Genomic DNA, 11207 nt, shown 5'->3' on the forward strand with positions numbered 1-11207 from the left:
GCTTGTGAGAGCTGTGGGCTCATCCTGTGGGTCTATTTCACCAAGGTCACCTGGGTCACCTTCTGGATGAGGCTTTGCCTTTGCTTTCCCTGCTGGGAAGCTGTACAGCAGTAGCCATATGCTAAGGGCACATTTTGCTGGGTTGTGCTTCTGTTTCTTAACATTTTCATTTGTCCTTACCCTGGCCAATGCTTCTCCTCCCTCTGGAATAGAGACATTCTTTGTTATCCTGACTCTTCTCCACTGTAACACAGAAAGGCAATGCTTGATTTGCCATCTTACTCTGACTGTTTGATGATGATGGTGAAATTTTGTCTGAGTAAAAAAAAGATTAGATTGCTTTTTAAATAGGCCTTCCCATTTTTTTTTATTATAGTAAAAGTACTAAACATAAAACATAGCATTGGATTTTGGGAGACAGCATCTCTCCATGTAGCCATGGCTGTCTAGAACTTGCTATGTAGACTGGGCTAGCCTCATACTCACGGAAATCTTCCTGCCTCTGCTTCCCAAGTGCTGGGGTTAAATGAACAGAACATAAAACACAGAGCCTCAATAGAACCTTCATGTGCATTGTTGTTGAGTATATGTATTCTATGGGGAAGATCACTATTTGCCTTCCCAATTTTTCAGGGTCAAGAACATTTGTGTATTCAGGTTTATACACAGAGACATACAATGAATATTATCATATGTTTGTATATATCTATTTGTGCACATTTGACATATCTATCTAGAGATGCATCATTCTGTCTGCATAGAGAAAAGAGTTGCTGTTTACCATTTCTAGTCAGCTATAATGCTGAATATAAGTATGAAATGAAATACTATTTATCTTGCCACTTACTACCAGATTTACTAGAGTCAAATGGGACAATAGGTGTCTTTTAAATCTTTGCACACTGAGCACATTTAAAGAAAACACTTAAACTTTAAATAAAGGAAGAAAATACTGACACTTGGCAATAATTATATATTTGTTTTTCCTGTAGGAGCAATTTATATTTAGTTTTTATGTTATATTTGAATTTTATGTTTCTAAGCATCAAATAACTACAACTCAGATTTTTGGTTATATGAAGTATTATTATAATGCATCTTCATACTTGAGGACATTCACTGTGGTTAGAGGAGTTTGTGACACATGTCAACACGTTTCCCCATTCCACAGCAGTTTATGATGTTTATGCCGTTGTTATGTAAATCATGTGGCTTTTGGAAGATGCTGGGCATATTTGGTTCATTTTGATTGGTGGCCTGCAAGGTCAGAACTGTTCCATTAATCCTAGTAAATAAATTCATGTTAAATTTTGCATTGACTTTTTTTGGCTTTGCAGCCGTAAGATGTATAACAGTAATTAGTTGTTCCAGGATGTGCATTTTAGGATTATTGCCTCCGGTGATGGAAGCCCTATGACACTTGGCTAAGAACCAGTTGTGCAACCCCTTTGGAATGCTCTACATCTTATATTGGGATATGTATAAAAGGAATTGCTGCATCTCCAAATGTTGATTTCCTAGTCTTCCGTCAAATCTCAGGCCAGATGAACTATGATGAATGAACTAACAGGGCTTTGCATCGCATTGTCTATGTTTGGTTTGATGTTCTGTTTTTGAAAAATATGAGCAATATCTTGGTGAGAAAGTTCCTTTGGTACAGACTATGATTGGCATGTTTCAGTATGAACCAATTGCTTATTCCTCAAATGATTTTATTTATTTAACAGGAAATAAAATTAACTAAGAAAATATATGTAATCCAAATGTGCAACTGTCACTTTGTCTTGTTGGTGGGGACTTCCTCTTGTGACTATTGTGTCTTTACTCTGGGGATTGGCATATTATTCAAATATGACAGTGAGTTGCTCAATCAACCAGTAATGGTTATGTACTTTCGACAGTTAATTTTCCTCTCTAGAATTCATCTCTCCCTCCTCTGTTCCACCCGGTTCATTACTCCTCTCTTTCACCCCAAGTAATCATCAGTCGCCTTCTGTCTAGTTGTTTTCAGTGCGTCTAATCCAATCATTTTAGAACACAGTGATAACATCTAATCCAATAAAAGTATCTTGCTTATGATTACATGTACTTCATAAGTGAAATGGCTCTCTACAGTCTATGATTATGACATTCCTTAGCCTCTCTTCATGTTGCTATTTCGATACATTTACAATTCCTTTCTGTTTTCCTTTGTGGTCTTATTTCCTCTGAAAGACACCTTTGCTGAGATTTGTCTGCAACAGATATAAAACACACATCAAAAACTTGGTTATCACAAATTTTCATTTGCTTTTTCAATGTTTCTTTGTTTCAATTAACCAAGACTTGATGGATTGAAGAAGGAAAAGGCTCACAGATTTTTTTCTTGGTATATATGTTTTGTTAAAAGTGCCAGGAAAATCTGTATCACCCAATTGTTTGGATTATTTCTGAAATAAAGTACCAAAAAGTTTCTTGAGGGAAAAATGCTCTAGTCCTATAAAGAGATGGATGATAGAAGCTCCATCCTCCACTAAAGGAAGGCTTGAATTCCTAGCAATGGCCGTATCTAATTTATTTTTGTACTCAATTCTATCCCCCAAAGCAAAAGAGTGCATTGTAGGTTCCCTGGAAATAGAATAAATGAGCAAATTCATTAATTTATCCTAGATAGGACATTATGATGGACTATTGAACTATTTTTTACTAAGTAATAAATGAAATTGGCCATATTGTATTTTTTAATCAAGAAAAAAGTTATCTGCCTCTTTATAGCACATATCAGTCTCATAATTTAGTCAATGAGAAGTAAAATTTACACATGGTTTATAACATTGTTCAATGAAGTAAAATTGCCATTAATTTAAGGCAGATATACAGGATGCTAGATCACTGACATGGAGAAATACCTCTGCAAACCATGATAATCAGATCTGTTTTTGGCAATGTAAGCAGTAAAACTGGAAAATATTTGAACGCCAGCCAAAGAATGAGAGTTAGGGTGAACATCCTGGCCAGTATTTACTTTCTCTTGAAGTGGTTACTAATTTTAAACAATGAAGACCCTAGGACAGTGAGGAATAACTTTGAATTTAATTTAAAACCACTACATGACAAACTGTACTGCCAGCTATTGCAATGGAATATGTTTAATTTTTTCAGAAAGTATTTATTTATATAGGACATCTTCCAATCATGTGAGATTGTTTAGAATGGTTTTATAGAAATATACATAGCTATTGTTCAATCAATGAAGTTTCTGGTTTTATTTTTCTTCTCAATTGTTGATGACAGGTTCTAGAAATGTTAGCATTAGGCTTTTCCAATTCTGAAATTGCCTAGAGTTCAAACTTTTCTAATTTAGTAAACTGAAGAAAGAAAAAAAATGCATATTTTCATCCCCAGTGGACTTTAATGAGAATTCTAAATGGGGTTGAGTTTAGAATTTAAAACTTCATTTCATAGACTTTATTTTAGCTTTAAGTAAAATTATTGCAGGTAGCTCTTCAAAACAACACAGTATTACTTGCATGAACAACAGTGAATTAGTATTTAGTAGTAATTGTTCCACTTTATATACCCTGCTTCCTGCTTTTAAGCCACTCTACGGTTAGTGTCAGGAGATAATGCTGTTTATCAACTATTATGGGGTGTCAATTGTAGTGTCTTGCCACATCTAATTTGCAACCAGTATACTGGATGGAGAAGCACATAGTGCCAAATGTAGTTTTTGTGAATTCTATTCTTGTTTCTCCCAGTATGACACACACAACATAATGGGAATACGGCCTTCAGGCCGGACAAAGAAATGGTGTTTTCAATCAATGAACTCATATGAGAAATGTTTTATAACAAACATAAATAAGCTGTGGTGAACTTCAGTTTCATTTGATGACATACAATGTGAACTCATGGTTTTATTACTTTAATTAAACATACGTATTGCAGCTGTGTGCTCTCATGTGTGGCTCAGCTACTTGTGTTTCTATTAGTGAAGAAAATTATATGAGGGAACTTTTGTAAAGGATGCATACTTCTAGTGGGATTCAACATTGCCTGAGTAAGTAAAGACACTAATTTATTTACTTTCCCTTTGTTTTAGTCTTTAAAACAAAAATGAGCCAGGTTTTAGTTCAGGCCTCTAATGACAGCATTGTAATAACTGAGGCAGAAGCAGAGTGAGTGAGTTGGCTATCCTGGGCTACATAGTGAGACCTGGCTCAAAACCAAGAAAATTGTACTATGTCCAATGTAGTCCTATTCAGGTAAAACTTGGTTCAGTTTCAACTATAGTAAATGATGATACTTAATTTTATTTACATATAAAAATGTTCCTAAGTTACAAAGGCAGGCATAATTGATCCATGGTGTTAGGCATCAGGGTAACAGTCATTCCCTTTGTGGGAAAATGCTGCTTTTTAGTCTGTGTGCTCCCACAATTCATCCAGGGCATTTCTCTTATATTTTATATTTTCATAAAATATTTTTAAATAGCTCAAGTGAAGAAAGACTTGAGGATTAGTGACTTGGAGGAACAACTTTCAAGTGTTTAAGATGTGGATCACATATCATAATTGTTCTATGTATAAGTTGTTCAGAATAAAAGTTTTGGACCAAAGCAACAACCTCATACACACCCTTTGGCAATGAATTATGGTTCCCGAGTCAATCTAACATTGGCTAAATATATCCTATATTGTTTTAATAAAAGTAGTTTGTGAAAGCCTTTGAAAAATCACTTTGGCGTATAAACAATTCAGTCAAAACTACAGATAGTTTATCATTTTGATAAACTATTTGTTTTTTATGTTCTTTGGTTTTAAACTGTATAAACTAACTGCCAGTCAATAGGTTTGGAAGTACAAAAGCTATTGTTTAACCAAATGTTACCTATTCTGCTTAGTAATATGGAGGCTGAGGTTTGTTTTCTTCTTTCCAAATAAGCTGCTATAAGGAGGCAAAGTCAAGGTGTGGCTGGTGTCACATTAACTACCTGGTCATGTGTACATTTGTGGCACGATGGGAAGTTGGGATGGAAAGGAAGGCTTTCATCCTCTTTCTTCTCCATGTAGTCACTCACTGTTGGGCTCCTCCATGCTTTTACCTAATACTCGAAGATGGAAAACTCACAAGGACTTACAATTGGGCAAGACTGATGATGGATGATTTCAGTGGGTGAGAAAGAAGTGCATTAGGTGGAGTTCTGATCTCCACTCTTCTAGGTGAAGCATCACTGTGGATCTTCCCTTTATTAAAATTATTCCTGATAAAGGAAAGGTGACAGAAGTCAGTGGTTCTTTTCACGATCAAAACATCTGAGAATGTCTAATGCTGATTTTTTCCTTCTTTCTCTTTCTCTTTCTTTCTTTCTTCTTTCTTTCTTTCTTTCTTTCTTTCTTTCTTTCTTTCTTTCTTTCTTTCTTTCTTTCTTTCTTTCTTTCTTTCTTTCTTTCAAGAAATGAGTCAAGGAGCCAGCAAGATGGCTCAGTGGGTAAAGGCACTTGTGGCAAAGACTGATCCCTGGGATGCACACATAGAAGGAAAAAACTAGCTCCTGCAAGTTGTTTTACACACACACACACACACACACACACACACACACACACACACACAGAGAGAGAGAGAGAGAGAGAGAGAGAGAGAGAGAGAGAGAGAGAGAGAGAGAGAGAGAGAATACACACACTAAATCAATAGGTAGATAGATGAATAAATAAGTAACATAATAATAAAGAAGTCAATAACCTAATATGTTAAATTTGCTTACAATGAAACCACTAAAGTGATGAAAAGAACAAGGGATTTGTTTAGAATAATTCTTGAAAATGCCATTTGATACTGAAAAGGTACTATGATAAGCCTAATCCTGCTTCACACTTATCAGCTCTCAGTGCTCACCACCCCAGAGGATAAATTGGGGCCATTTGTGAAGCCAACAGTTTGGGTTACATAAACCAACTTGAAGATGGTTCCATTAATTTCTTAAAACCATGTCAGGTACTGGAAAACAAGCTCATATCTTGGATTTCATTCCAAAAATGAGGCAGTGTTAGTGATTTCAGTAATTTTGAGCAGGGTGTAAGATTTTCCTTCTTGTGTCTGTTAAAAAAATTGTTTATAAGGAATGGGAAATAATCATATGCAAGTTTTCCTTCAGATTTCACAACTATGCTTTGAGTGTTGATAGCTGCCGGTGTGTAAGTAGTGCTGCAAAGATAGCAAATTTAAATATGAGCAACTTGTTCCATGTATCCAAATCACTGCAGATAAAAAAAAAACAAAAAACAAAAAACAAAACGAAAAACCCAGCCTAGAGTGGCTAGTGTCCCTTTAGTCTAGTTCAAAGAAATGCATACTCTCTCATAGTTTCCACTGTGGATTTAAAGGCAGATTTATAAATGAGGTAACCTGAGATAGAGACAACTCACAATATGAGACTTTAGGATTAGGATTTTAGGCTCTAAACCCACATTTCCAAAAGTCAAAATTCTATTGAGCACCCAGTTACAGAGTTCATTTTTTTTTTTTTTTTTACTATGTTGTATAGCTAAACGGGAAACACATGACTATGATGTTATGCTATAGCCTGGCCATGGAGATGGCGGTGATACCAAGATTATGAGTGAAGCCAGTTTTAAAGGTCAGTTCTCAAATTGACATATTATCAAAGTGTAAGGGCATTGTATTAAAGTATAGGAAAGGTACTAGAATGTAATCTTCAGGTGAGCATGCTCCTTGGTGTAAGGCTATTTCCCATAAACACAAAACAGCTCCTTGTGGTTATTGGAGTATTTGGAATGTGTAGAAGACAGTATAACCTTTTGGACACAGCCTAATGGACAGTCTTGTAATACATTAAGATAATTCTTTTTGTAATGTGACAACGCTATTGGATGAGTCAGAGAAATTTAATTATTTTTAATTTTTAATTAATTTATAATAAAAGTAACTGCAAGTTTGCCAGCTGACAAGATTAGGCAAGGAAGGGAAAACTGGAAGGCATAGAGTCATGAAAATATACCGTGCAGGAAGCATAAAAAGCTGGTTGAAGTTGGTGGAAAGAGGAAAGAGTCTGGTAGAGGAGGCTGAATAGAGGCTGACGGACGGACGGAGAAAATAAAACAAAAGGAGAAGAAAAGCTCCACACTCTTCTATTGCCACATCTGCCGACTTTGCCCCTTTCCCTCCTCCACCTACGTCTGCACCCCAAAATGAACCACTCCGTTCTGTCACTAGGGATGGGTTGTCTGTTCTTGTACCATGGGTATCTTTTTATATTTTATATCTTCCCCCCTCTCACCTGCTCAAGGATAATGCTTCAGAAATTCTTCTCTTTTGAACCATAGTTTCAGTCTCTCTACTGGTTTGGCCCATTCCCAGCAACTTGAGGGTGTGTTGTAATGTCTTACATCTTATACAGAATTGTCTTTGCCCCAGAGCTCACTCTTCAGCCATGGTCCCAAATGTCATTTCCACTTCATAGCAAATGGTGTTGAAAAGAAGGCTATTTCCTGGACTTTTCCTTAACTCTCTCTTTGTTTGGGTACAGTTGTGTCAAATTAACATTTTGTTCCAGAACCACAATGACCTCCATATTTTTTTTAACTCAAAATTAGTCTCTGTCTTATCTCATTTGATCAATGAGCAGTTCCCCCTTGGGTGTCAGTTTGTTTGGGTTTCTGTCATTTCTCACCTGTAGTTTATTTTTGGGTTCTTTTGTTGGTTCCTTTGAAGATATTTAACCTATAAATACTAAAGGGCCTCCGAAATCAGTTCTTAGACCACACCTTTCACATACATGGTGACCGGGGGGCATTATATGTTTCTAGGCTCTGTCTCAACGATGACTTTTGTCCATACTTCTATTATGAATGTTGGATTTTATATCCTACTTTCAACTCCCAGTCTCCATTTACATGTTTCTTTATATATTTTGTTGCCAAGACTGTGAACTTCATGAGGACAAAGATTTAATTTTATTTGTTGCTGTTTACAGCACTTGGAACAGTGTAGCACAGAGTAAACACTCATTTGTTGTATTATTTTCCTGCCTTGTCAAGTGAAAATTCATTCATTTCCTACATCCCAGGACATAGTTCAGCAAACTTAAGTTCATGAAGATATTGATTTCAATATTACGAAGAAGGCAGGAATTGAGGGTACTCTGGGATTTTATCCCAAGAGACAGAAGGCTGTAAACACTTGCTGTAACTATTGTGAAAGAGCCAAAGATATATTAAAAAGGTTCTTGGTAAAAATAATGTGAAATTCAGAAAATATACTCTATATGCATATAGCGATTCTGTTTTCATGAATTAAAAACTCATGTACAGTATGTTTTGCGAGCATTAACCCCATCAGAAGGACAGGTATTACCCTCATTACAGTGATGATTCTCTCATGGGGAGAAGGGAGAAAAAGAAAAGTTACATGATAAAGCCGCAAAGCTGAATTCATGATTGAATCAACGGACAGAAAAGCATGTGTACACTGTCCAGTGACAACAATGACTCTCATCTGGCCGTAGTATCCAAGGCATAGCCTGAGGAGAGATGTTGGATAAACACACAGGGAGAAGCTATGTTCTTAAGTGGAACAGCATCATGAAAACTATCCCTTCCTGTGAGGAAATAACACTATTTACTTTGCCTTTGAGTCCGTCTACTTAGAATTCAACATTTTGAGCAACACGATTTCAGTTTTTTGTCCCTTGCATTCTTATCTGTATGATGATTTAAGAGGAAACTTACCTTAAAAATGTCCCAGGAGAAAGCAGTAGATCAAGTTGTGTCTATTCAGAGAGGAAAAACAACTTCCCACATAAAAACAGTGTGCCATGAAAAAGAGGAAAACGTGCTAGATAATTTGAGCATGAAGCCATTGGAGGCCTATAATACCAAAAGTTCCTTACAGATAACAATTAATAGGGACCCTATAAGATTCTTTGATGGAGTGCTCTCTAGACTATTCAACAATATTTGTTCTTAGAAAAAAATTCATACATTATTAATGTTTGTAGGTTTCAAGTATAATTTAAATTAAGGGTTGACTTAAATAATCCAAACTTATACAAAGGACAATTTTTTGGTATAGTGCTGATAAGAGCTAATAATATATATTATATTTATATCTCATATATCTTCTATATAAATAAATATATAATATAGATATATCAATGTGTAAGACAATGTCAAGCAAACTAAACCAAATCAAACCAAACCAAACCTGAAATAAAAGAAAACACATACAGATCAGAATCAGTTTTTAATTTCTGACAACTTTTCTTCATCTCTCTCTCTCTCTCTCTCTGAGTGTGTGTGTGTGTATCTGTGTTAATAAATTACTTAATTTATAATATTTTATTCTATGCATACATTATCTTTCAGTAGAAGCATGAATTTTGCAGTACACAATTCCTTTTTTGACACAGGAGACATCAGTTGTGAATTTTAATAGAACGATCACAGCAATGAACTTTTTTGAAAAAACAAAACAGAAGGAAGGCATTGAGATGGTTCAGCACGTAAAGACACTGGCAGCCAAGCCTGATGACTCAGTTCAAATGCAGGAACCTACATTATAGAAGGAGAAAACCAACTCCCAAAAGTTGTCCTCTGACCTGCACGTGCATGGTGGGCAAGTGTGCACACACATACACACACATAAATAAATACAGACTTTTAAAGGTAAAGGACAAAGTATTGTGAAATTTTACATTTCCTTCACTTATTTTATTGGCTGGCATTTTTTCCTATGGAAATTGGGAAGCAGACAAAAGAGAAAAATGGAGATAGAAGTCACTTGAAATCACTTGTAAGGAATTTTTAGAGGTGGTGGAATCTAAGACTTTATTCCTTGTTCAATCAAGTTGCTTCTTTCGTGCCTACCTTGGGGTCAGCACAGAATTATAAACCTAAGATTATTGATAAAATTAGTTAATTAATTAAGGTTTTAAAAGGCATTTTCTAGACTGCTTGTGTGTGCACGTTGTAACACAAGCAATGGAAACTGTTTGCCTTGTAATTAAGTTCTGTTTATGCTGTTGGCAAAAAACAACCCACAAGAGCCTCAGGATCTGGGGTGGATAGCCCAGCCAACTTTCCCTTTCTGATTTCCATTCTTCAGTTTAAAATAAGAAATTTTCCGAACCCCGTTCCTAATCACAATGTGTCACCATTCTCTGTAGTCACTGGCAAAGCGAATCAAAGAAGTATCAACTATTCCAGGCTTTCACCCGAACAGGCTGTCTTACTCTTCCAGTTGGTAGTCAGGAAAGAATGCACATTGTCTGCTCCCCCCACACCCCCCCCCAGCCCTGGGGTGCCACTCAATGTCAGGTCACTGTCCTTGGACTTTCAATCAAGGGCACTCAACCTTCAGACACCAACTAAACAGACTTACTAGACGCAAGCCATGGTAGGGCCCTGCCAGCTTGTTCGTTTGCCCCTGAGATATAGTTCAACACTTTGCAGGGGACCCTTGAGTTCTGACAGGAAGCATCCATTCTGTTCCTGCCAAGTTAATATGAAACACCTGTGGAGAAAGTTCATTCAGTTTTCCATGTTAGATAATGCTGATGTGTCCTTTCATGGCCTTTTTGGTAGCAAGGTTGAATCACTTACCTTGCTGTATTCTCTTTTTTATTGATTGGTTGTTTGTTCTGAGCACAGGGAGGCACAACTCCATCTGGCTTTGGGTGTGATATTCACTCCTTCATCCTGGGAATGTGTGTGTCTAATGGAATATAGAACCATACTGGATGGGTTCCTCCTTTTAAAAATAGCCATATTCTGGGCATAGACTACGATGGGAACATTTTTGGACATTTCACACTCCTCCCCAGTGGGTACCATAAAGTCATGGTCAGAAGGGCTTGCCAGGAACGGCTAATGAGTATCCACATTCCCGCTTGGCGGTGCTGTTCTTCCCATTGTTGACCTGAGCATTCTGTTTCCCTCACTCCTTGTCATAATGTGTCCTGAAGCTGTTCTAAGCATTCTGTTTCATGGTGCCCTCCAGGAGCCTTAGGTGAAAGGTGGCTAGTCTATTCCTTTACTTATTTAATGTGCTTGTGGGCTTTGGGTTATCTTTAGGAGTTATTATGTAGTATCATTACTAAAAAATGTTTTCTCTATAATCACCTAAAGAACATAGCAAGTGTTCAGGCATTCAAAGACAATCTAATATTAAAAACACAGCCTTGACTGAAAGTCCCAGCTCCATCAGTCAAT

General features: G+C 36.6%; 1 long non-coding RNA gene across 4 annotated transcripts in view; it reads right to left on the bottom strand.

Annotated features, from left to right (window-relative positions):
* Positions 1-10925, bottom strand: part of LOC131913566 (uncharacterized) — a 34469-nt gene extending 23544 nt beyond the window's left edge. For 2 of the 4 annotated variants that reach the window (XR_009379919.1, XR_009379918.1), the window contains exons 1-4: positions 10599-10925; positions 8727-10509; positions 4973-5242; positions 181-2234 (exon numbers count right to left, since the gene is read on the bottom strand). This is a non-coding gene — a long non-coding RNA (uncharacterized LOC131913566). The remainder of the gene's footprint in view (positions 1-180; positions 2235-4972; positions 5243-8726; positions 10510-10598) is intronic. The other 2 variants (XR_009379920.1, XR_009379921.1) reach the window with 2 other exon arrangements.
* Positions 10926-11207: the final 282 nt, after the last annotated feature.

Source organism: Peromyscus eremicus, chromosome 6 (assembly GCF_949786415.1).
Source record: "Peromyscus eremicus chromosome 6, PerEre_H2_v1, whole genome shotgun sequence".
NCBI lineage: Eukaryota > Metazoa > Chordata > Mammalia > Rodentia > Cricetidae > Peromyscus > Peromyscus eremicus.